This window comes from Rhipicephalus sanguineus, chromosome 1 (genome assembly GCF_013339695.2).
Source record: "Rhipicephalus sanguineus isolate Rsan-2018 chromosome 1, BIME_Rsan_1.4, whole genome shotgun sequence".
In the NCBI taxonomy this organism is placed as follows: Eukaryota; Metazoa; Arthropoda; class Arachnida; order Ixodida; family Ixodidae; genus Rhipicephalus; species Rhipicephalus sanguineus.
The window spans coordinates 101,916,363-101,944,181 of record NC_051176.1 but is presented as its reverse complement, the minus strand read 5'-3'; the positions used below and the strand labels follow the sequence as shown (position 1 = coordinate 101,944,181).

At 46.4% G+C, this 27,819-nt stretch overlaps 1 long non-coding RNA gene across 1 annotated transcript in view; it reads right to left on the bottom strand.

Moving 5' to 3' along the window:
- LOC119394616 (uncharacterized) overlaps positions 1-27,441 on the bottom strand; it is a 147,676-nt gene extending 120,235 nt beyond the window's left edge. Inside the window, exon 1 of the long non-coding RNA XR_005184196.2 lies at positions 27,340-27,441. This is a non-coding gene — a long non-coding RNA (uncharacterized LOC119394616). The remainder of the gene's footprint in view (positions 1-27,339) is intronic.
- Positions 27,442-27,819: the final 378 nt, after the last annotated feature.

The window sequence follows — 27,819 nt, the reverse complement described above, 5'->3', positions numbered from 1 at the left end:
TCAAATGCCTTCTCGTAATCTATGAAGGCTATGTATAGGGGTTGGTTGTATTCCGCGCATTTCTCTATCACCTGATTGATCGTATGAATATGGTGTATTGTTGAGAAGCCTGTACGAAATCCTGCCTGGTCCCTTGGTTGATTGAACTCTAATGTCGTAATAATTCTGTTAGCAATTACTTTTGTAAATAGCTTGTAGACAACGGACAGTAAGCTTATGGGCCTGTAATTTTTCAGGTCCTTGACGTCCCCTTTCTTATGGATCAAGATGATGTTGGCATTCTTCCAAGATTCTGGTATCCTCCCCGTCGAGAGACACTTCGTATACAGGGTGGCCAGTTTTTCTAACATAATCTCTCCACCGTCTTTCAACAGGTCTGATGTTACCTGATCCTCACCAGCGGCTTTGCCTCTTTGCGTTCCCTTTAGGGCTTTATTTACTTCTCCTGTCAATACTGGTGGGATGTCAGATTCCTCTGCGCTATTACTGCTTCTTACGTTATCATCCTGACTGTCTCGGCTGCTGTACAGATCTCTGTAGAACTCTTCCGCTACCTCAACTATTCTATCCATATTGGTTGTGACCTTGCCTTCCTTGTCCCTTAATGCATACATCTGATTTTTGCCTATGCACAAGTTTGTCTTCATAGCTTTGAGGCTTCTTCCGTTCTTTAGAGCATGCTCAATTCTCTCCATATTATACTTTCTTATGTCGGCTACTTTACGCCTATTGATTAACTTCGAAAGCTCCGCCAGCTCTATTTTGTCTGTTGCATTTGAGGCATTCATAGCTTGACGTTTCTTAATGAGGTTTTGCGTCTCTTGGGATAGCTTACCAGTGTCCTGTCTTAGACCTCTTTTAATCGAAGTCAGTCAGATCCCCTTTTAACCAGTCAACGTGCGTCGTAAACATGTCGCGACCAAAACAACCGACATAGCTGCCTCTACTACGTTACATTACAAAGCATTGGTTCAGGTTAGGCATTTACCTTGTTATCGTGCCTTTGTTACAAAGCGCTGCATTTAAAATGAACTACGGCGTATGTGAAGAGGTTGAAGTGCCTTCCAAGATCAAGAGAGAGAGAAATAACTTTATTGGGTCCAGCGGTTTGGGGAACAGGTCCCCGCCTAAACGGCGGCCAGTAGCCCTTGCGTCCTGGCGGCGTTTTCGGCCAGCTGGACGGCCCAGAGTTGCTGTTCCGGATCCGAGCTTAGCAGTAAGGCCTCCCACTGCTCATCATTATTTATATTGCGACCCTGTAGGGACGCCTGAGGGCAAGCCCACAGAATGTGTCGCAGATTCGCCCGTTCCCTGCATAGCTGGCATTTGCCATCGTATTGGTCGGGGTAATAACGGCTGTAGGCCACCGGATTCGGGTAAGTGTTGGTTTGGAGAAGGCGCCAGACCACCGTCTGTGTCTTATTGAGTCTCGGGTGGGCAGGGGGATACCGAGCCCTCGCCAATCTATAGTACTTAGTGATCTCATTGTAACTGACCACGCGCTCCTCTCTCATCTCTGGCTGAGGCTGCTCACTGGCTCGGTGTGTGAGTTCTCGAGCCACTGTGCGCGCCCGAGAAAAAATAATAATGTGCCTTTGTTACCGACAAAAAAAAAAAAGGAAAAATCCAGAAACAGCGTCAGAGACAGAAAAATGACACGTTATTTTCATTTCGATGCTTTGTACGCCGGACCCTGCGTAGCGATGAAGTTCTACAGAAAACTTATACTGCCGCCGCGGACTATCAGCGACTCTTATTTTCCTAGAAAGGAAGGTGCCGTGAAGAAAAACAACATTTGTCTGGTTAATGTAGTCGCAAAACATAGCTAAATCATTCACGCACTGCAATTTAGATATTTTTTTTTTCTGCAGCCAAGACATATAATAATAATAATAATAATAATAATAATAATAATATCTGGGGTTTAACGATCCCAAAACCACGATATGATTATGAGAGACGCCGTAGTGGAGGGCTCCGGAAATTTCGACGACCTGGGGTTCTTTAACGTGCACCTAAATCTAAGTACACGGGCCTCAAACACTTTCGCCTCCATCGAAAATGCAGCCGCCGCGGCCGGGATTCGATCCCGCGACCTTCGGCTGCAGCCAAGACAAGCCCGAAATAAGATATTCAGATCAGAATGAGCCAAAACATTTTCTTTTTTTTGGGGGGGGGGGGGGAGTCTAACGTCCCAAAACCATGATACGATTATGAGAGACACCGTAGTGGAGGACTCCGGAAATTTCTACCACCTGGGGTTCTTTAACGTGCGCCTAAATCTAAGCACACGGGCCTCAAGCGTTTTCGCCTCCATCGGAAATGCGGCCTCCGCGGCCGGGATTCGATCCCGCGACCTGCGGGTCAGCAGTCGAACGCCATAACCGCTAGACTACAGTGGCGGGTAGTGTGCCAAATACTAATGTTACGTATCCGTAAATAGCAAATCTAACATTTACTTCGCAATATAAGCTACATATAGTAGGTTACTCACATTTTAACTGCGGGGCAGGTTCGAAGTGCTTTGATGACATGAACACACTGACAAATATTGTTGGAGCGGGCGTCACCATATTGCCAGCAGCAAGCAATTACTTTTAAAAAATACAATTCAGTTTAATGTGGATGCTCTTTTAGAAGAAAAACAAAGAACTAATTGCTTTTGTGTCAATCTATATGACTACTGTGTTTCATCTTTCATGCGGAAAAGGTTTCCCAAAAGAAAGCGTAAAAGGGCATGCTATACGAGAGAATTCCGTAAATAAAGCAAAATAAATGGCTGATAGAAGTGGCAAGCGATATACGTATGCAATAGCCTGCCCCATGTCGAGTACACAGCACCTGAAGCTTCAGTGACCAACTGTGTCAATATGCACTGTCGGATGAAGAGGCACTCTTCCTACTTTCTCCTTTCTTTTCTTCTTTTTTTTTATCCCTAAGCTCGTTCCACCTGCGTAGGGTAGCAAACCGAAGGCGCGTCACGTTGGCCTCCCTCTTCTTCCTTTTATTTCATCGACTTCTCTCACATTAAACAACCATAACAAAGGAACAAAAGAGTCACAGCCCTGTTCTTGAGAATGCTGGTGAACGTTGCCTGCACAACAAGTAACAGGGGTAACCTTCCTAGTAGGCAATCAAAGCGTCGCATATGTCCAAGAAACCTCTCCTGTAAGGCAAACTTATGCGGCGTATGTTACTGTGCCACTGAAGCTTTTCACCAGATTGAAGAAAAAAAAAAGGTTTATCTCTTACGCCTGTTCGCTCGCCGCTCGTGTGCAACGAAAGTAGACTGAGTGTAATAGACCTGAACAGTCAATCAGCAGTTTCAGCCATAGGTAAAGGTTTTCTTAAAATAGCGCTTCCAAAACTCCGCCCGTGCGTGTAAAGTCAAATAACAGCAACTGTGAAAGCGCGACTGGTTAAAGGTGACTGGTTTGTTCTGGGAGGCAGCACGAGGTGAGGTTATGCTGGCGTCACTGAAGCCGATAAAACATACATGCAGTTTTTTTACGTTGCGTCTAAAACGTAATCGGTTACAGGGTATGCATACACGATAGCGCGCGTCTAGTGCGTTATACACTTCGTAATACCGCAACATCCTCGAAACCTTACGCCACCGACCCGTGATCGCCTTGTAGCATTGGCTCGGCGTTCGAGATTGCCTGCAGTACGTCACATAACGAAACACATCTCTTGTCTCGGAACTCGCGCGGGGCCCGCAATCTGTCCAACCTTGCGCGTGCATATACGGAATGTCGACAACACCGGAGGACCGCTATATTTCCGTGCATATCGCACAGCAGGCACGTTCGCATTACACACTGGACTTCCTCTCAAGCGGGAAGTGCGTCGCGCAACAAAAAAAAAAAAGAAGAAGAAGAAAGGAAAGAAAGAAAGCTCGGTTCAGCAGTGACAACGTCAGGGTGGCGCAATACCCTTGTTTTTCCTTTCGCGTCAACCCTCCCTCTTATCTGCCGCAGTCTCTGTAGCAGAGTCTCTATCGCGATCCACACTTGTGCACAGACCCCCTTATCTGTCGGCCGATCTGCAGTGCACTCCAGTCGTGCAGGGAACGTCGCCGCCGACGTTGCCGCTTTTCTCCGCACGGTAGCACGCAGACGACAAGCGTGAAAGTTTTAGAGGTCAGTGGGGCTTGACGCCTGGCGGCCCGCGCGGGCTACCTTCATTAGGCTCTAGCGATCAGATCGAGATGCGAGCTGGCATCCTTCTCCTCTAGTTTGTTTGTGGCCGAAGAGGGGAAAACACGAGCTGAAAAGCTCTGCTTCCTGCTTTTTTTTATTTTTTGACAAGGACGTTCTGAAAGTAACGAGAGCAAAGAAATCCACAGACCTTAGATTGTGGGGGAATGAAAATCCTAATGATAAAGCTACCACGATACTTTCAACATCGAAGGTGATCAGTATATGCGTAAGCTAGAAGCCGTTGAATCACGGCAGACAGGCAGAGCCCGTTTTGTAATATCTCAATGAAATCAGACGAAGTTGTATCCTCTAATGAATGGAACGGAGCCTTGAGTCTACGGTAAACTGCTCGGAAGGTGCAACACAGGAAAGCTTTTATTGAACGTGCACGCCGTTTTGTTATTTTGTTTTTTTTTTCATCTCGTTTTTTAACCTTCGTTGCACCTATACATTATTATTTGAGAAAGGGATGCTGGCTTTAGGGAGAAACTGCAGATGTAGGCCCAGATGGTAGCCTGGTCATGGCAGCGTAGTCGTATCACCAGATCCGAGATTACGCAATCACGCTTAGCGAGCATAAACGACACTAACAACACAACAGCCGCATTTACTGAGTACGTGAAGTCAGACATAGTTTTCAGGAGGATCAGAGGTATAGCGTTTCACACACTGTGCAGATGGTGCTTTACTGGCAAAAATGTTCCACAGCTATAGAGTCAAGGTCCTCTGTGCAGATACAACGTAACCGTTAGAGAGTGAAGTACCTCCGAGATAGCTAATGGCTTCAAAGGCCCATATTATGTTGTATGTTGTACCGCTACGTGTAGGGGGCAAAACAACGAGTCTGTCCGATGTACATTGCCCAAGAGATTTCTGTAAGTACGGTACTGCGAAGGCACGCTGAACATTTCCTCATGTGGCAGTGTAGTATGCGAAATTTAACTAGACTTACTGGAGTACAAGAAGACCCCTAACTATCGTAGAAGGATCGTTGCGTATCTTTTTGTATTCCAGTAAGGATGTACCAACTCACTCAGCAATAAGTATTACTAACTAGGCTTCTTGAACTTATGAAGATGACCGAATAGAATTCTTAGCTGGGCGAGTTGGTTCACGGTCATAAAATGAAAGTAGAGAGCAACAAATAAGGGACGTCCCATCTTTCTTGTGTTTCTGTGTCCGGTCTTTTTTGCGCTCTGCTTTTGTTTTACGAAGGTGGCCTCATTGAAGAATCACGTCACACCAAATAAAGCGATGCGAACGCCACGGGGGAGACAGAACATTAAATACGAGAGTTGGCGACGTCTCTTTTAGAAAGAAGCGATGAAAGTTACATCAATACTGACCACTGGATGTTCACTGGACAGAGCGTTCTGCGGCAACGTTGCTCTTGCGTTGTTCCATTACATAGTACAGGATATATAGGTCAGCAGCCATATGTGTATACGACTCTTGGATAACAACATTACCTGCGTTAGCTGTAATATTAGTACGTATATTCGACCATAAAGTGTAAATTTAGGCGAGTTGATAAAATAGCATATAATAGGACGGCGTGAACGGACAACACACGTAGAACAAGAAAGGAAACGGATGATGCTTTATTAAGCCTATACTCCTAAAAAGCAGGGTGATAACACACACACACACACACACACACACACACACACACACACACACACACACACACACACACACACACACACACACACACACACACACACACACACACACACACACACACACACACACACACACACACACACACACACACACACACACACACACACACAGTGACCAAAAAGTATAAACAATGACGCGTATTTCTCTTCAGACACCTATTTTACATCGAGCTATCAAGGAATGCCGAAGATGACCATTTAGATTTTTCACTAAAAGCTACAACTTTGGTTATAAAGAGCAAGCTTTGCTCTTTTAACGCCATAATTTCTACGCGAAAGTCCAAACATTCTTAGCTGTCATTTAGTCGTGGCTGCCCAGTTAGAAGTCCCCCGACTCGCCCACAATGTTCATTAATAATTTTTAAAAATAAATAAGTGTCTGCTATTGAGCCCGTTGGCACGGTTTTGCCACTGGAAACAGTGTGAAAAGCCCTGTCTCTTCTTCTTGGGTCTTTGTTATTTTCGCGCTGTTTCCAGTAAAGGAAATAGAAAAAAAGAACTAACTGAAATCTGTTAGCGCAGCTCTAAAGTCTGGGAAAGCTGATACCATCTTTCTATATTCTCCCCATCAGGGGCCAGGTATATTCACCGACAGGAAAGAAATAAACTGAACGTACGACCGTACGCCCAAAAAGAGAAGCAACCGGCCTCACGACATTGAGAAGGAAAGATAGCGAACGCTTATTTGGCACGGTCGCTCTACGGCTAGCCCCTGGCTGTACTCGCGCGAACATTCAGGCTACCTCAAGGGGACGTACAGTGGCCAAACTTAACGGCCCAGAGATATGAAAATCATGCCTTCAAGTTTATACGAGACTCCGCGCAGTCGCACTTTTGCTGGGATCTCTATTGGCGCAAAAGGTGTTCTGCGGTGCCGAGTCGGAGAGAAAACTGTGTTGTCACGCGTCCGCTGGACACGTTCTAGGGTCAGACCGAGACTCGTTGCCAGGAAACATGCGTGGAACTGGACGCCCGCACTCGCGCGAGAGTGAGAATTTGCCCGGCTGGAAAACGGACGACTCTACGTCGGGAGAGATGCGCTTAAAATTACGCGCGTTTTATGCGATATATCATTTCCTTTAGTTCCTCCCACGCCTGTCGGCGCTCAGAATCCCAGCTCCGCGTTTTTGCTCTATCGTAAACAAGCCAGACGTCCTTAATTTTTTTATTTGCTTATCCACATACGAACTGCTTGCCAGCTCCTTGCGCGATCCGAACTCTATGACATGACGCGTCTGGCACTGAAATAACGCGTACACTCCACGGCGTCAGAAAATAGGGCAAGGATTTCGAGAGAACAGTAACAAGAAAAAGGCCTCCCATAATGTTCCGGAAGGATACGTTGCCCTCTTGACTGCGCGACCTTAGGCAGCGGCGTGGGATAGTTTCCCAGCCTTGCTTATGGAAACATCTAGTGTCTGGGTTCCGTCATATAAGGGCGCCAGTATAGTGAATTCTTAATCTTGTAATCTGTTACTCTGATATGGAAATCGAAACATCTGAACGCAGAGCTCCTTATCTGTGCAATAACGACAAAGCAAGCCAAAGGCGGGACCTATACGTACGGGCAATCTACATGCGCTATATAAGAGACCCATACGCTATCAACGCTCCTAATACCACACACTTTAACACGCTTATTACGAATGAGCCTCTTAACTTATAACGCTTATCACGCTATCAGGCAATCACGCTTGAGTTATATCGGAGTACCTCTCTGAAGCTTAAGTGTTATCAGGCTTTTTATCTTTGATTCGACGCTTTAAAACATCGCAGTTTTTTTTCGCTCTGTCTAATTACCTTCTGGCTCCTATAGCATTTCTTGTGTCATTTCAATATGGAGGTCACTCCCTTAATGTCTAAGTTCATTCTTATAGCCACTTAGGAAAAAAGCACTCGATGTTGTTTGAGTCAGTGAAGAAACTTGCTTGACACGGCAAGTCATGATGGCCAACTAACTTTCGTAAATAATTGTGCGTATAATATTTACGAAATGAATGTATGACGAAGCTAGTTGTACAGACACTACACAAGGTACCTGCGTGTTTATAACAGGAGCTCCAGAATCTCAATTTTGAATCAGAGTGAAGTGGCACTAACTCAGCTAGCCAGCGAATTAGCTTGACAGCCCCCAATTTAATTTGTACTGTTAGGCTGCGTAGTTTTTACTTTTGCATCAGTACTGCATAGAAAAACATAATTTTCCTGGTATGATCATAGTTTGTCGAATTCAAAAGCGTTTTATTAGAGTGTTTTGTTGCCGCACCAAAAAAAAAAGGGGGGGGGGGGACCCACTCAGATCGGCTTCGCAACTAAGTGAATAACTTTTCAGCAGTGATTACGAATAGATCAGCCGCAAGAACATAGTGACGGCTGCGGGAAACATATATTTTGCATTTTAAAAGGATTATTCACTATAGAAAACGCCGTGAGAAGTATATTCGAAGCTGCGTAATGGCATAATAGCCTAATCTGTCGAATGGCATGTTTCGCGAGTTCGGCGAAACGCACAAGTAACGGTACTTTATATGCACATGGTGAAGCCGCGGCGAGGATGTGACGTAACGTGATGGTCCCACCTCTCCGATTGTGAAACGCTGGCACAAGACAAGCCAAACGCCCACCGCCATCACTCAAATAGACGCTAGATACAATCTGGCCGCCGATAAGGCGCCGCCCGATAAGCGGGAAAACTTCGTATCGTCTTGCAACTGTCTCCCCTTCCTGCTCAGAATGCGCTTTGAGTTGACAAGTACTTCGACCTTCGTTCTCCTTGTCTTTTCTGATGCAGCCGCGTATGGTGTAAGCGAATAAAGGTTACAGATGTGCAACTTCATCTTTTATTCCAAGATTAGAATTACACACAAGCAGCTTTATTGAAGAACACACACTCATATATACTCATGAAAAACAGATTCGTGATCCGAAACGAAAAAAAAAGAGGAGATTTAGTAATTGGCAATGAGGAAAGCTAATTCGATATTATGCAACAATATTGACGGCCTCGCGACACATGCTTCACCAAGTTTTCTGATAAAAAACGCCTCTTCAATCTCCCACTCCGTCTTTTTTTTTTTAATCTTGCGAGCACAGTTGCTTCTGTCAGCTTAGGCGCTCAGCCGCACTCCCTGCAATGCAGCGAAAGACTTGGACACGGCGGTCCACTCAAAGAGGCCCTGTGGTCTTAAAATTTCTTTAAAAAAAAAAGAAAGACTGCATTCAGAGGTCAAACCCGCATCGATCGGTATACATATAAGCAGCACTCGTGAGCACAGTTAAGAGCAACGAGTCTCCGCCGCGGTAGTTCATTGGATGCCTGACGAGCACGAGGTAGCACGTTCGATTCTCCGTCGCGACGGGCCATATTCTGGTAAGGAAGAGATGCAAAAACGCTGGTGCACCCGTCTTGCACTACAACAGACCGTATTACGCAGGGCTTTCGGTGCCGCTATAATAGCCTGGTAACCTCGCCGTTTTGTCTAACTAAACGAATAGTGCTATGGCCGACGCATGCGCATGAAAACTGCTGGGTTGTTGCATTCGATATTTCATGACCTTATTAATGCATGACGCGATGTACAAAAATAAGAAAACATTCGTTTAAAGGAACACTAAAGGCAAATATTAAGTCGGCGTTGATTGTTGAAATAGCGGTACAGAAACCTCGTAGTGCTACTTTTATGCCAAGGAAGTGCTTACTTAAAAATAAAATCCCGTTCTAGTGGTCCGCATCGCGTTAGCGCACTTAAAATCACCCGCCTGAAAGCGGTACTTCGTACGTCACTGTTGCCGTGCCCAACGTTGCCCGCCTTTACTGCGCGGCAACGTGCACTATTCGGGCATCCGGCAACATCACATGCATGCGGTATTTTGTCGAACTTTCTGTCAGAGCGACTTTCACGAGCGTGCAAAACACACGCGGCAGTACGCGATACCGAAACTACCACTGAGACGCGACCGCGTGAGCGAAGCAGGGCGCCGGACGAAGCGCAGTTCGGCGAAAACGGAACTTTTGAACCACGCGCGCCGTTCCCCATGGCACTGCCAAAGAGTTTCTTTTTTCCATGAATAAAACAGACACGAACAAGCAGCATTTTATTACGTCTCTTGATGCACAGAAGGTTCTTTTTTTATTGCAGCTAGTTTGATTACTAGGGATTAATTGTATTCAGACTCTCCCTCTCATCGGGATCACTTCCAAAATGTCCTACTCGTGGCGCTCATCGTGTGATACATTTAGCTTAATTTCTCGGTAAGCATGGCACTGCTGTTGATAATACTGCTGTTTTAGACGTTGTCATACATTGAGCTTTCACTCTGACATAAATTGTTATTTGCCTTTAGTGTGCCTTTAACAGCCCAAGGTGGCGGCGCCCATCTGCCTTAAGTGAAAACGTCTATATGGCTCCCAAACGGATAGGCCCTCCACCTTGTGATCTGGAGCTGCACGGTAAAGCCACCTCTAGTTCGCCCAGAGGCATCCCTCCAGTCAACCGTACTCACCGCCACTTTTGTTGCGTTCGCCTATTTGCAATACTTTCGCTAAACAAAGGTATGCATTTCCGCACGTACAACTAGGTGGACGGATAATCTTTCTTCTTGCGTCCGAAGGCGAATCCTGGGGGAAAAAGAAAAAAAATATCGAGAACGCCGCTCTGAACGCCGCTCCGTCTAAGGCGCTTCCGTGATAACGATCGTGCCAGCGATGTTGCCGACATCGCAACTACCACCTCAATCGCACTAAAATGAAGCAATGCTCTGAAAGAAAATGAGGCAGCCGTACGCGCAAAATAAACAGAAGCCGGCCACAAATGGGCTCTTGTGCTACTGTAGTAAAAGCTCAATAATTCTGTCCCCGTTAATTCGGAAAATAGAATAATTCGGACGTGTTCACCGGTCCCGGAAATCATATGTATTGTTTAATGGCACCAAACTCGCGTTAATTCGGTCATATGTGGCCACAATCTGGTTAATTCGGATGATCCTCGGAGCGCGCCAAGCACGAAGCGCCACAAATGGCGACACAAAGGAGCGAAAATGGCGTTCGCGAACAACCGAAACGGCCGGCGGCCTTCACAAAGGCGTGGTCGTTATCCAGAATCTACCACAATCGCGTTGCTGGCGACTAAGGCTTCAGCGGCTACGGCAAAGTTTCGTTTTATGTTTTACTCGGCGCACGCGAACTGCGTGGGCGCTACATCTATGATCGCGTCGATAGCGACTGGAGTCAAAGCTGCGACAAGCAGTAGTTCCGTTTCCATCGCGTGCCTTCAGAACTGCGTATTTAGAATTTGGCCGGCTATAAACGGGCTGCCATTTATCCGACCACAAAACGAATTATATGGGCTTCTGGCCATCAGGGCTTACGAGGTAATGAGGCCGCTCACGCGGCCGCCCGAGCGCTTACCCACCGGGCTCCTGACCCTGGCTCTTAATTATGACTCGGAGGCCAACACGTCGCTGCTGCGGTTCAAAGAAATTCTCGCGTATTATGGCGACACTCACCGCCTTTTCCCGGCTCCTGCAAAGGGGCTGAGTAAGGCGGATGAGCGAACTCTAAGGCGCCTGCAGACAGGTACTCTACTCTGTCCTGCAATATTAAAACACTACGATCCGAACACGGATGGGCGGTGCCCACACTGTGGGGAGGCCTGTGATATCTTCCACACGGTGTGGGCATGTACTAAAAATCCCCACCCGCCCCTTCCACTACCCCTTCACGAGAGGCATGGGAGACTGCCCTCTTCAACTGCTCCTCACTGGAGTCGCAACGGGCTCTGGTGCGACGGACGCGAGACGGGGCCTCGTCATGCGGTGTCCCGGACTAGGGACGCCGACCATGTAGCGGGGTCATGCTTTGACCCCCAAACTCTCTTTCTTTTTCTTTTTATAATAAATGTTTTCCATCATCATCATCATCATCATCATTAGAACTGTGTAATCGCCATATATATCGCATATTCTTGCATTTCTCGAAGCCGACTTTTCACGTATACCATTCGCAAAAGCCATTGAAGTCGGCGTCAGACGGATTTCCGTGGTCATGTCATGTAATAAAATGCCTTCACGCGCTCTCACAGCGATTGCAGCAGTAGGGTACACTGAACCCTAAGTATATAGGCACATCATAGCATACAAGGCGACTCGCCAAAACACCAAGCACGCCCGCGCCACGGCTATCGCTCGTGTGAAACCACGGAACCCAAATGCGATAGCGCTGGTAATGGCGAGACCAAGAGTAGGAACGGAGTAGTGAACGCACACATCACGTGAGGTCTGCGTCTCAACAGCAAATTAGAGTTTCACGTGACGGCGTCATGCGATGGTGACGGAGCGGAACGCGGTAAGAGCGGTTCAACCATGACTCCCTTTGGAAGCGATATGCAGCATAGAAGGGCTTGTTTGTTTGCTTGTTTGTTTATTAATACTGTTAACGCCAGAGAGTCATTACAGGAATGGATATGCAATCAATAAATACAATACAATCAAGAATTACGCGCGCAACATAAAAAAGGTAATAATTGAGAAGGCACTGCTTGCTTCATACATATTCACAGTACAGTATAAAAACCACAAAAATCAGAACAATTTGGAATGATTGTTCACGCCACGCACACTGTGTGTGTGTGTGTGTGTGTGTGTGTGTGGTGTGGTGTGTGTGTGTGTGTGTGTGTGTGTGTGTGTGTGTGTGTGTGTGTGTGTGTGTGTGTGTGCGTGCGTGCGTGCGTGCGTGCGTGCGTGCGTGCGTGCGTGCGTGCGTGCGTGCGTGCGTGCGCGCGCGCGCACGAGGATACGGTCGCTCGAAAATTTAAGAATATAATGCGGTAGTGGCATTGTTGCCTCAGCCACTGCTGCCTAGATTTTGCAGCATTTATCAATATATAAGTGTGAGATGTGAAGGGTGCTTTAATATAAAACTCAAGTTCTTTCACTAGTAGGCAGTGTTGTAAGCGTTACCAAAAAAAAAGTAACTAAATACGTTACTCGTTACGCTAAAGAAAAAGGAACCCGTTACCGCCCTACGTTACCCATAAAAGAGAATGACGCATTACCGAAAAAAAGAAAGTAACGGACGTTATTTCTGCCGTTACTCCATGATCAGAATTTTTATTCAGTGCCGTTACTTGTAACGCGTTACTGCGAACGCTGCTGGTGATGCATTCTGAGTGTTCTAAGGTACGTAAAAAGGAGATTTGCGTCACTGAAGCTGGAGAACAGCAATAAGGAAAGCGAGCGAAAAGCTTGAAGCCGCGATCACGAACACTACAAAAATCCATGTACTACCATCATTTTCATTGTAGCAGAACAATCGCAGCGCCAGAATTCCTAAATATTGTAGGACTATCTATAGTATGCAGCGATTAAAAATCGCTGAACACGGAATGTCGCTGGAGCAACGTTTCGACGAGTGGACTTGTCTTCATCAGGGCAGTTGTAACGATTTCTCATCACTTCAGACCTCCATCTTCCCCTGAACTTCTTTCTTGTCTGGATTTTTATGATATATACAGCAACTCGAATCAATATCATACAGGAGCCCTCCATCGCGGCATTCCTCATAAAATAATGTGCAGCTCCAGGACGTCCCACGCCATTATTTATAATATCAAAGAGCGAGCACAGGCACCTAAGTGCGTTCAATACGCCATTTTCGAACGGCGTCGTAATTCAGCGACGGACAGGAAGCCAAACACGCTGGAGAAGTTGCAAAACGACGGTAATAACCGATTGTTGCACGGCTCGTGCGTCATGTATTTTTTTTTCTGTATCTTTTCTTTGCCTCCGTTATTTCCACAGTATTTGCAGTGTACTTCCGCCGAAAATAAAAAAAGAAAAGTGTTGCTGCGGCCTTCCCTGGCGAGGCCGGGGAGATTGATACGGCGTTAATCGATATCGTCTCGTTTTCCGTTTGCAGCGTAACCGACCTCGAGTGAAAAGTGAAAGGATTGAGAAAAAGAAGGATACGCACAGCTCCCTCGGTTTGCTCCCGTTCTGAGATAAGCGTGTTATCCTCCTGCCATGGACGTCGAATCTTGTCGCGGCGGAACACGCAACTGCGAACGTAATTTATTATCCTCGTGCCTGGAACGCTGCTGTTTCACTTTCACCTCTGACTATTTCACGCTGCATGCACGTAACTGCGCGCTACGTGCCGTGTTCGAACGCGTGTACAGCACTCGCGGATTGAAACGCGACAATTTAGGGTCAAGTAACGCACGAACCATTCGCCGTCTTCATTTCGGGTCATATCGCCGCCATTTCAACTCGAACAGTTGCTTCACAGCCAACAGTACTTATAGCGGCCACATTCGTAGTGATATGACGCGGTTATTTCGGTACCAAGTCGTTATATCGAAAGCTTTCAGCGATTGCGCGTTTCAGTCCGTGAGCACTACGCTAGAGAAAATCAGTTCTGCGCCATTCCGACGGTGGATTGATAATAATATCTGGGGTTTAACGTCCCAAAACCAAGATATTATGAGAGACGCCGTAGTGGAGGGCTCCGCAAATTTCGACCACCTGGGGTTCTTTAACGTGCACCTAAATCTAAGTACACGGGCCTCAAACATTTTCGCCTCCACCGAAAATGCAGCCGCCGCGGCCGGGATTCGATCCCGCGACCTTCGGGTCAGCAGTCGAGCGTCATAACCACTAGACCACCGTGGCGGGGCGACGGTGGATTGAAGGGCTGTGAATGGGGAAATTGCCATCCACCCTTTTGTACCACAAAGCTACAAGGAATTCCACAAGGATTTCTCACACAGAAGCACTTCTTAGTTCACGACAAATTCGTCTTGGGCCTGTGTTCGAACACGGGACCAATGCCTTTCCGGGAGGACGCTCTAAAAATTGGATAAAGCAGGAGGATAGAGCTAGGCATCGCGAGGGGGGTATAATGGACATCTCGAACCACACGGAAACTAAATGAATATTTGACACCTCTGTGTACTACACCGCAGGAACCACATTAAATATAAGAACGCTATTTCTTTATTTGTTAATTAATTAGTTGTGATGCTTTAACCCATTTGTCTTTTGTCATCGCCCGTGAAGGGTAGCCCTGGTCCCTCTTAATATGTAACAAAATCTGTTTTTGGTAGAAATATTACCCCTATGAAGAATTGTAACATTCAGGTAAGTAATTAAAATATTCAATTAATATTTTTTTATTCCGCTAACAACCGGACGCTTTGCAATTACGAAACTGACTAGCACTCCATCCCGTGGTATTCATTTAAAAAATGTGCTGAAATCGGCCCTCCAGTTCAATATTCAAGGTGTTATAGGGAAGCTTTGGAGAAACTGAACTGCAACACTATGTTTTCGGATCCATGTATTAAGGACGAATTTATCGAAAGTGGTGCCACTCTTGACATTCATGGCTAAGCAAGCACGACTTCACTACTTATCGGATTGAATTTTACTGTAATTTCAACATCTGTCGTGAAGAGAATAATTCGAACGCCAACTGGGAAGTATTTGTATTCAGCTGATGGGAAATTGCGGCCTATCACTCAAGCAAGGTGTCCGTATCTACAGGTAATCAACATGAATTGGGGCGCAATCGATCGCTCTGTATACCAAATGAAACTGTTACAAGCTGCGATCTAGATAGTCACGCGGTATATTCGATCCAGAGTTTTTGCCAGGTACGACATGATCAACTTACTGGTCTATCTACAGAGAAATGACTGAAAGGCGATAATTTCTTTTTCTTAGAGGTCCTTCTTCAATATTCACACGGCACCCCGCCCGGGGAGCTCTAGTGGCTATGCTCGACGGCTGACCCGAAGGCCGCGGGATCGAATCCCGGCCGAGGCGACCACATTTCGATCGAGGAGAAATGCTTGGGGCTCGTGTACTTAGGTTTAGGTGCACGTTAAAGAACAACAGGTGGTCGCAATTTCCGGAGTCCTATACTACTGCGTCCCTCATAATCATATCGTGGTTTCGGGACGTTAAACTTCAACAATTACTATTAAAATTCACACGGTCCCTTATGCATACGCCTAAGACGACTGGAAGATGAAATACATCTTCTTTATCTTCTCAGTCGATCGCATTGTCCCATCCGCCTGCCCCCTAAAGCTTTCTGCACCTTACGTGGTTTTGCACTGCCTCCGGGATCGCAGGCACTGCAAGCTTTCACCACTTCACTGGTATCTACAGTGCTTCCGGAATCAGCCCACCTGCGACCAAGCGACGATGTCATGTGATGACGTCATCATGTGGCGACGCGTTATGTGACGCCGTAGTGACGTCATGATCGCAGACGCCACAAACTTTGGCAATCTGTGACGATATGATGCCGTCATATGGCGAGGTCATCACGTGATGATGTTTTTAGATGCGAAGCAGCTTAAGGCGGGGGCTTTGTCCATCCTTCCCTTGGCGTCCACACCCCCACTGCGCATGCACATCCCCTCGCCCTCTCTCTCCTCTCCTACGCCCCCCCCCCCTCTCACGCGCCTCATTCTTTCCTGCGCAACGCCGCGATGAGCGCCAGCGCATGCGCGTCCCCTCGCCCTCTCTCTCCTCTCCTACGCCCCCCCCCCCCCCCCGCTCGCGCGCCTCATTCTTTCCTGCGACGAATAGGCAGCAGCGACGCCTCCTACGTCTTGACGTGGCACGAGTGGCCGATGGCCGCCTCTGCTTCTGTGGCTCTAGACGCGGGGCGCTCGTGCTCTCCTTCCCTCGCTGAAGAATCCGACGACGACACCAATGGCATGGTCTGCAGAGAGGCAGGCGCACATGACCTTGCGACTTTGCGGGAGTCGAATACCTCGGACACCGGCAGTTCCACGCAGCGGGAGCTGAATAGAGACTGGAAGACAGTGTTGATTCTACGCCAGCGGAAGGCACAGGCTCAAGAACGCAAGAAAAAAAATTACGCCATCTCCCGCTCAAGCGAACCATCTCCCCGCTGCTTTCGCATCCACACATGGTTCCCTTTAGCGGGAGATGGTGTAATTTTTTGCATCACTCGTGGTGACGCCGACGCCGCCGACGTTCAGTTTCCGCGTTTGATGAGGCATCTAAGGCTTTCGCCTTCATAAAGAACGCGCCGAAATAGGAAGCACGAAATTATAATTATTGTCGTTATGCATACAGCCATCGTCAACACAAATGCCCCAGCGTATGCGATAACTTGCAGTGGGTCCTCTAGATTGAGGCAAAATATAGCACGAATCTTTAATCGCGTAAGTTGCATGACGCTGGTATCATTTGTGTAATAATAATAATAATAATAATAATAATAATAATAATAATAATAATAATAATAATAATATAAGATGAAGAAGAAGAAGAAGAAGAAGTAGTAGTAGTAGTAGGAGGAGGAGGAGGAGGAGGAGGCGTTCGCTAAAGGCCATAGGGTGATTCCACGTAAGATCGAACAATCGATGGCTGGTCGACCTCTAAAATTTATTTCAAAATTTTATATATTATTGCCTGATGAGTGGAAAGAAAAGTTCAGGAATTTGTTTTGCTGCCAAAAATTTTTTCGAAGCACAGGAAATCAATAATGACGAAGAGGTGGAGTGGAGCGCTCATCCGCTCTGCTGTTTTGGCCAACTTTCGTTATGAATTGCACAAAATATATTAAAGTTAGGTAGCTGAAATTTATTTACCTAAATATATGCATGTTTTTGCTTCTGCTCAGGTATTTTTAGTTTTTATGTGTTGCGTAGATGTTTTTATAAAAAACCTCAAAAATGGCCCAACTGGCAAAATTTTCTTTACTTTGAAGGTCTTTATCTAAAAAACCCCTTGTAGCAGAGCGACAAAAATTCCGCATTACGTTCTTCGCATGCTTATCTACCAAACTGCCAAATCTTGTATTTATATAACTTTTCAGTAAAGAGATATGATCGGGCTAAGTTCAAGAAAACACCGAACAATGGAAACTTCTGACGACAAATAAAAAAAAACCATTTTTAAAATTCCTTAAACTTTGTCCACTTATTCTCCTCCGCATCAGCTTTCACAATCATTAAAAACATGTTGCATAATGTCGTGGCACTAATAGTTGCGGCCCCTCCAATGAGACCCTTAGGCAAGGAGGGGCAATTCCGACTTCTTGCCCAGCAAGTGTATAAAATACAGGCAGGACTGAATTTCTTTTTATTAAAAGGCCAACAGTACCGAAAAAGGTGTCGCCGGCACTGAAGACGTTAATTTTGAAATTATTTGGTCACTGCAGTGGCCACGAGCGCGGAGCTACCGAGCAGGCGCGCGCGCACCCGAGATGCTCGTTGTAAGAGACGGCGCAGTGAGAGCTCGTTCTCGCGTCCTCAGACCGACTGAGTTCGAAACAGCAACACCTCTCGGGTGACTTGAACGCACGTGCACTGGTGCTTCGCTATGCTATCCGCCCTCTGTTCGCATCTCAGCTAGGCGCTGATAACACGGCGGAGATGGAAGCAAGATGAAAACTCTATAAGGGCCGGAGCTATGAGCGCTCGCTTCACGCACGCTGCTGCCACAGAAACTGCGCTGCGCCAGTTGCGGTCAGTGGAAAGCATGAACGTGGCGCTCCAGTGGCAAAGCAAAATATGGATTGTCAAAGGAAAGAAAAGCAAAACTATCGGTAACCGGATGCGCTTGCCTATATTAGATGTTGACAGCAGACGGCCTGAACTGGCCGCGCGTTCGGTGCGCTGTTCACACTTCATTCGGCGCGGATAGTTCTTGTGCTTTGCTCTTACTCTTTTTTTTTTTATTGAAATAGAAAATAAATGAAAGAGTTGTTGTCACCATTGCTTGATGACGGCTACCCCTTTCCACATAGTTGTTAGGATCAAAAATGAGAAACGAAAATTATATATATACATATATACAGTCCTACAAGTTCAAGAACTCAGTAGCCATCGCAAATATTAGTGTCCTCAAAAAAACGCTGGAGCACTTTCATCGCTTTGCGGTTTATCCTAGTCGGCCATGGGCCTAGTATTTTCGCTAACGAAAACGCTCGCTCCGAGTCCAGCGTATGAAGTTCCTGTTCGAGTCGCTGTCTATGTGTGTCATGCTTGGGAAAGTCGAGCAACAGATGATGCACATCCTCGTTGTCGTGGCCGCACGAACATGTTGACGATGATGGACGCTGAATCCGGAATAAGAAGTGCTTTGTGTAAGCGGTTCCGAGTCTTAGGCGATGAATGAGTGTGTCGATGGGAGCTGGGGGTCTAACTGGCACTCAAGGTTAGGGTCAACAGCGTACAAGATCGATTCCTTTGTGCTGTCTGAGAACCAGGTGGATAAACATAATTCACGTTTTGTTCTTCGTAATGCCTTACTCTACTCCTCCTGTGCGTCTCATGACGAGAAAGTATAGCTCTGAATGAGTCTATTGTGGAGACTACCTTTCGAAGCACAAGAAGCTTAAAGGAGTACTGACACGAATTTTAAAAAATTTCGGATTGTTGCTCTAAATAAAAATAGTGGTGTCGAGAAACGTAAAACGACTATTGTGGTGCCTGGGAATGCATCCTATATATTTTAATTAGCGCCACCTTAAAAAGACACTTTCGGTTTCGATATCTAGGGGGTGGCTTCTCAGTGTCGTTTCGTAGCAGTGTGACGTCACGGAGATACAGAAACTCGCGACGTACTAGCGGGAAATCCGTCATCTGCTCGTGGTGCAATAGACAACGATGAGTGAATTGTCGTCCAGTGACCCTGACAGTGATTTCTACGATTTAGGCTGCACGCAGGACGCAGAACTCGTGAACTCGGAGGAACTGTCTTGACTCGTCGGGATAATGTCCTTGCAGTGTGGCTGGCTTGCAAATGCTCAGCGACGAAAACTTCAAAGTCAAATTAAAATATTTTATACGTGTTCTCCAACTCCAGTGTGTGGACAGCGTGGACACTGCATACCAACAAAGCAAAAAATGTCCCATTTGCGATGTCTCAAAATCGTGTCAGTACTCCTTTAATTATTGCAAAGAAGCCAAAATTTCGCAGAGTTACCGACCTAGCATAAATGCTTTGAAGGAACGTTTAACGCCCGAAAGATCAGTGACTGTCAGTGAGACGGACTACTTGTGCTACGCGTGCTTTTACTACCACTGCAATGAAAGATCTTCGCGGAACGCACAGTTTAACGATGACATTCTTATGCCCCCTGAAAAAGAAATCGACGCAATTAACCAGATCACTGCGACTACCGGTGCATGTGCGTTCAACTCACCCGAGAGGTGTTGCTGTTTCGAAATCAATCGGTCTGAGGACGCGAAAACGAGCTCTCACTGCGCCGTCTCTTACAACGAGCATCTCGGGTGCGCGCGCGCCTGATCGGTAACACCGCGCTCGTGGCCGCTGCAGTGACCAAATATTTTCAAAATTAACGTCTTCAGTGCCGGCGACACCTTTTTAGGTACCTGCTGGCCTTTTAATAAAAAGAAATTCAATCCTGCCTGCATTTTATACACTTACTGGGCAAGAAGTCGGAATTGCCCATCCTTGCCTAAGGGTCTCATTGGAGGGGCCGTAACTATTAGTGCAACGGCATTATGCAACATGTTTTTAATGATTGTGAAAGCTGATGTGGAGGAGAATAAGTGGACAAAGTCTAAGAAATTTAAAAAATGGGTTCTTTTTTTTAATTGTCGTCAGAAGTTTCCATTGTTCGGTGTTTTCTTGAACTTAGCCCGATCATATCTCTTTACTGAAAAGTTATATAAATGCAAGATTTTGCAGTTTGGTAGATAAGCATGCGAAGAACGTAATGCGAAATTTTTGTCGCTTTGCTACAAGGGTTTTTGGAGATAAAGACCTTCAAAGTAAAGAAAATTTTGCCAGTTGGGCCATTTTTGAGGTTTTTTATAAAAACATCTACGCAACACATAAAAACTAAAAATACCTGAGCAGAAGCAAAAACATGCATATATTTAGGTAAATAAATTTCAGCTACCTAACTTTAATATATTTTGTGCAATTCATAACGAAAGTTGGCCAAAACAGCAGAGCGGATGAGCGCTCCACTCCACCTCTTCGTCTTTATTGATTTCCTGTGCTTCGAAAAAATTTTTGGCGGCAAAACAAAGTCCGGATCTCTTCTTTCCACTCATCAGGCAATAATATATAAAATTTTGAAATAAATTTAAGAGGTCGACCAGCCATAGTTTGTTCGATCTTACGTGGAATCACCCCACAAGGGGTACAGTCAGAAAATACAGGTCAGAAAATATACAGAAGCAGAATGATTTCAGCGCCTCCTTCTCTGCTTTTTCGCAATCGTCCGACACTGTTTTGCCGCGCGTCAACGCCAGCAAATGACGTGAAAGCTATGCGTCGTCTGTAGAGGCTCTAGAAAAAAAAATAAGACCACGAAAGGTTTAGAATGTCCGTGGGCATCGAGAAGCCCACTTTGAACTGATGGATGGCTTCCGCCTGCGAGCAACCACTTTCGCAGCGAACTTCCTCCTTCTACACAGGTTTTTGCTTTTGTGGACTACGTTGGACACAGGAGACTTCCAAGTATATAAAATCACATTGCTTCTGCGTATAGCGGATGTGGGATACATATCTGTGTACCCGTTTCGTTTTTTTTTTCAACCATTACTCGCGTTTTCAACTGTAACTAAATCTCGCCACGCTGATTTACTCAAGTTTTATGAAGTTTTCATCCAAGTGAAATGTCAGCATAATGTTATGTTGGCGACGGGAAATGCTGATACCCGCTGCACTTTTTCAGTTTACTCTTTCGACTTCCAGACTCAATGACACCAATCTATTTTAATGAAAATATATTAGTGTTTTTATTAACTTTACTGCCTGAAAATACGGAGCAAATGTGGAAAGAATAACATCAAAGGGCGACCGATAGTGGGTAATGCTTCCGATCCCCGTAAAGTGAGTATATATACGTAAACATATTAAAGCAATATCTACGTTTCATGCGAATGCATCCTTACATTCCTGGAAGTGTCTTCTCATACCATCATAAGAAGCGCCCATACTTCCTTCAATGAGAACAGAGCACCCTACATGTCTGCTCTCATTTTACTGCGTTTTGCTGCAATCTTAGCATTTCCTCAATGTGGCGAGGTCCACATTCGATAGACAGGATTAGATAAATTAATTGTGTAGATTTCATAGAAGATATAGATGTTCGAGGTTCTTAGAAAAAAAGAATCCACTCAGAATCTCCTTTGGGACTTATCTTAGGGATGCGTAAGCGTAGAGTTTCATTGTGGGTTGCTGCTTTCCCTAGAACGTTGATTTCGGGCGGCATCGGCATGACGTCTTTCATCTTTCCAGCGTTCGTCAGCCTCTTTAACGGCCCCAGTGAAGGCGCATCGTGGGACCATCGAAACTTCGCGTGCTAAGCAGCAAATTTTCGCAGTCAGAGTTTTCCCGATGCTCACAATCCTACATGTTAACTCTATGTGTACACCTTGTCCTGCAGTGGGCTTTTATTCCGTCATCACGAAATTCAACCAAGACTTCGTAGAAAGTGTACTCCTTTTACGTTTGTTTTGCACAGCAGATACGACGCATTCATAGCGTTCAGGCATATTCGCATTCTGCAAGCGTGTTGCCCAGTTGTTGACAAACTGGCATTTGGGGCGTGGAGGTCGGGGTTCAAACCCGCCATGGCCAGGAAAAGTAGTTCTGTGTTATACATTCTATTTCTTTATAGCCATGAACGTCTTACGTGACAGGGGGATGGACGAACGGGCAGTTTTCACAGTGCGTCGTAACAGATATTTTTTTACGCACTTAAAAAAAAAGGCGGGGGGGACGCAACCTGCTTAGCGTACCTGTAGAAATAGCATCCGTGTTCGTGCGCCATGCCAAGAACCAAAATAAACTATATTCGGATACAACTTTAGAAGTCTACAGCATTTCCTCCTCAAAGGTGGATGCACAAGAGCCTGCACCAATGGGCGCGCACTCCAGGATGGCGTCATGAGCCGGGCAGCCGGTGACCCCACCTTGGAGAGCTTTGCCGAGTGCATCAGCAGGACATTTTCTTTCGTCGCGGAGGCGATAACACATATATATATATATATATATATATATATATATATATATATATATATATATATATATATATATCGATTAATACGCGGCTGCGTTCGTTCATTGTACAGGTCTTCACTCTGAGGGACGTGCATCAAAACACGCTCCTGACACGTCCATCATCGAGCGCGAAACCCTGTTCAATGAACAAACCAGCTGTATATCAATCAAAGAACGCTTGGAAGCGCTTGAGTAGCGGCGCGCGAGCACGCGTCTATTTCATATTTGCCTTGTTTCACACGTTCTTTTTTTCTTGGAAAAAAACAACCAGGCAGATATCAGCAAAAAATAAATGCTGTATTCTAGGGTTATTGGAGTTGACGTAGAACACACACACACACACACACACACACACACACATATATATATAAAATGCTGGGCGAAATGCTGGGCACCATTAGGCTCGGCACATGCGCTACCCGCAGGTTGGGGAACCTTAACCTATACGTCATGCGTCTCTATATATCACAACATGACCCCACCTATCGTCTTTTGATTTTGGTGCCCCAGGTGTTTTTTACAGCATCCCAGGCAACCCCTCCTTTCAGTGATGACGTACTTGCACTTACAGATGTGCTCGAACTTGATCTAGCTTAACTCAATATTACTCTCTTATCATTGAGTTTAACGCTCAGGACGCACGTGGCGAAGCATAACCTACAGGAAACCATGTGCCTTTGAGCCGGCCTCGACGAGATTCGGAGTCTTTCTTTCTTTCTTTCTTTCTTTCTTTCTTTCTTTCTTTCTTTCTTTCTTTCTTTCTTTCTTTCTTTCTTTCTTTCTTTCTTTCTTTCTTCCTTTCTTTCTTTCTTTCTTTCTTTCTTTCTTTCTTCTGCCCTGTTTGAAGTGATAATCTCGACGAGTACCATTCTGACATTGAGTATACAAACCATGAGATAACCTTCGCTTCCGCGCATATTTCTCGCGATAATCAGCGGTGGGTGCTTGGCCGTGTTTTCAACAAGTTCATGGCACCTATGGCAACCGATAGCTGTGGTGTAACGCGTACCCGACCAGAGTGGCATCGCCGTGCGCCGGTGAGGGTCGACTCGCACCTCGAGCGTGCACGGCAGCGTGTGAAACTATTCTGTGCTCGAGGTGCGTACACGCCCGGTTAGTGTCATTTGTGAGCGTCGGAAGGCCGCCAAGCGTCATTACCTTTCTCCTTAGGTGAACACAACACAAGCAAAGACAGCCACGTCGCGAATGGTCCGATGACGCAGCCTGTCGCCTCGCTCTCGCGCGTCCTTAGGATCTACACCGTCGATCCTTTATGCTATCCTCCATAAAGTGACACGCCCGGTGGCCGACTTGCGTTTGTGTGCTCTGAAAGGACTGCACCGGGGGTACATGTGCGCAGCAGTGCGGTCGCATAACGTCAACGAGGAAGGAAAGAAATTGAACGCAATTCTCTGCCTTTTTTTTTTTTGTCTGCGTTGGAAGCTAGTGTTTGCCCTACAACACCTATAGAAGCAAGCGAGAGTGTCTACTACAGCAGAGAATTTATCGCGCGTGAGTAGGTCATATTGGCTGGAGATATAGATTCATAACTTCCAGGTCGGAGCCGCCTCGCGGGTACATGTATTGACTGTTGGTAGTCTTTTACAGCAAAAGGCAGTAGGCTGTACGATTGCTCGAGAGTACCCCTTTTTGGAAAACTCTGGCACTTCCAAAAATCATCGTCTCCACCGTGCAGCGCTGCAAATGGCGAGCAAGTGCGATCACAATAGACACATCGATGACCTCACTGCAGCATTATAGGGGAACATCGCAGCTGATGCCCAAAGTGGCGCGCGCGGTGGACAAAGTTCTTAAAGGTATAAGATAAAGCTTGAAAGAAGCGACAAGGTTGGGAGCCACATGGATAAGTAAATGCATGATAGGACAAGCGCTCATAAAGAACTGAACATAAAACAAAGAAAAAGAAAAACGTCGGTACGTGACTTGCAAAGTGCGCATTGCATTGCAAAGTGCGCATGACAAACGCGTTAGTTGTCATAAAAATTGATCTTGTTTTTTTTTTTATTTTTATTACCACTCAAAGGACTGTTTTCGTATATTCCCTTTATAAACTCACATTTGACTGTTTTTTTAAGGGCTAAGCACCTTAGGGTCTCGGCGTGTCGTCGTGCATCGTCGTCTGTTGTCGGGAGGGTCCATTTCCTCGAGTGCAAGAGAGGGCGCCACCGCCTCAGCGCTCGCCGTGTGGCGAGGGAGAGCGAACGGCGCGCGTTGCCTATGGAAACGCTGCTTCTGCGATGAACGCTGAACTAGCAGCTCGCAAGGAACGAGAACGTGCCCTCGCCCGCGAGAGACAACGCCGACGCAGGCAGCGTCTGCAAGCGAGTTTCTTGATTGAAAAAACCGACTGCTCGCGCTGCACAACCGTTCACCGGCCACCGCGTATATATAGGCACTACATCTTGACCTGCAATGTAGTGCCGGTCGGATATTTCTCTTGTGCGTAGTTGAAAAATAAAGATTCGCAGCGTGCACGTTAACTAAAAACGGACTGCGGGTCTCTGTGTCTAATCTCTCTACTGTCTCTCATTGCCCATTAGCAGTGATTTTGCTGCGGGAAACACCGGCGCACACTGCATGCTTCGCCCCTCCACAGGTTTCGCGTCAGTGAAGCTGAAACACCCTTCCCTACATGCTTCGCCGCCCCCCCCCCCCCAATTTTTTATTGCAAATAATCAGTTGTTAGTGAGTGGTCCTCCCGTCCTGTTCCTCCCGCGTGATAATTTGCGCTCTGTTGTATCTTTACGAATACTGAACCAACTTTCCCATCAATGCACCATGTGAAGCCGCCAAACGTAGTATCATCGTATTGCGCGGTCGCACGGAGTGGGTCGCTCGCCATCCCACCTTCGCCCACAGGCGCAGAAATGAAGGCGCAACGCTTGCTCTTCCCTCTTCGCGCAGGCATGACTTAACCACGAGGGAGCTTTATTTTCAAGCGAGCTCGGGTCATGTCCTCTCTATTTCTATTTTCCTCCTTTTGATGTCCTTTGCTTGGAAACCAGAAGGGCACTGCAACGCAAAAAAAGGGAAGAGAGAGAGAGAGAGAAAAAAAAAAGAAGACGTCGTTTCTTTCGTTCGTGCTATTTGTGCGCGATAGAAGCAAGTGGCCACAAAACTCGCGCGCCTTAACCGTTTGCCATCAAGCATGCACGTCCTTCGGCGTCTGTGCACATTACGACAGTATGATGCCTCATCGCACCTGTTTGGAGCGTTAAGCCATTAGGCCTGCCGTCCCTGATCACCTGCCCTGCATGGCCTCGACTGCCGACCGAACAATTGCAACAGGCAGTAAGCAACGCAAACAACACGCGAGCGGACGCCACTGTGCACGCATTATAGCAGTGGTAACGCCCATCGTTCCTGTGTGCTCAACCAACCGAACACGTGATCGTTGGACGCAATGGCCAAGCGCGCGTCGTGCGTTCGATGGCCGCCGTTCGAGCTGTCGTACGTCATTTTAAAGGGGAATGAACAAAACGTGCTGTCTATTCTCATGCACCCTTAAAATTCAGTAACTGAAACGCCCGAACGTCGACCGCACGGCATCGCACCTTATGACTTCGAGATAGGTGGCAGTTACGCGCAGTGTCATTTCCCGTTCGAATGCCGTTTTCTGCGCCGTTCACTTCAGGATGCACTCGCCCTCTCTTTGTTATTCAAAAGGTACCGACGTGCGCCGCTGCAAAATGACAGGCTATGCAGCCACAAGTATCAGTAGTAATCTCTGTGCTTTTTTTTACAGTTAATGTTTTGGTAGGAATTTTTCGCGTCGTCGTCGTCATCCGTCAGCACACAATGTAAGCCAATCCCAGAGATACAGCTACACTCGATCTAACGAAACCAAATTTTACGAATTTTCTGATCTAACAAAGAAATTTCCATTTCCCGGCAGGTACCCATAGGGTTCAAAGTTGTCATCAGCTTGGATCCTAAAGATCACGATCGCACCCTAACGGAGTTAGCTGCTACCCTTATTTTGTATAACATTCAAGCATGTTGCTATCGCATTTACTGCTTCGCCCTTACATCGAAACTGTGACTTATTACATCATTGCTGAAGCTAGACGAAAGGAAACTTTTGTTTTTTTTTTCTTATACTTCCGAAAGCGAAGCTGAAAGTGATAAGAAGGTCTAGCGCCGCTCTGAACGCGTTTGAGAAGATGCTTTCGTGAAGAACGTGCCAGAGGCGTTGCAGGTATCCCAAGAATTGGAAAATAGCAATGAAATACAACGTGAATCTAAACGAAAACGAGACTGCGGTAAGCACGAAAGAAAAGCAAGCCGGTTGCAGATGGGCTCTCGTGATATTTTATCCCTTCAAGAGAAGCGTGAAAAACAATTACAACAAAGTGGCAGATTCCAGCGAGCAGGAATCAACATGCCGTTCTTCAGCCGTTACTCACCTCGCATTTCTCGGAGCTGCCTTGTCCCGTCCCATTCGCAAAAGCCATTGCAGTCAGCATCGAAGGAAATATCAAACGCATCCGCACAAAGGCTCTCGCACGTTCGAAACGCAAATGTGATAGCTCTGGAATTCGCGATACCAAAAGGGGGAACGGCGTCGCGCACACAGCACGTGGGCCAGCTTCACTGCAGCAATATAAATTTACACGTGACTGTGCTCGGCGAATGGCAACGGAACGGCACGTAGCAAACAGAGGCGCGACTCCGGCTCCATCTGGGATCAATATACAGCAATTCTATTGCCGATCACGCCCGCGCACGTTGAGGATAAACAATTGGAAGGGAATGCATCGTCAAAACTTCAGTCAAGAATATTGTCTCGCCCTGGCTTAAATTTCTCAATACCAGGAATTCAACGAAAGAACCAAGAAGAGATCCTCTAGAAGCTACAATTGTGAAGTTAGTGTACGTGAGTGGAT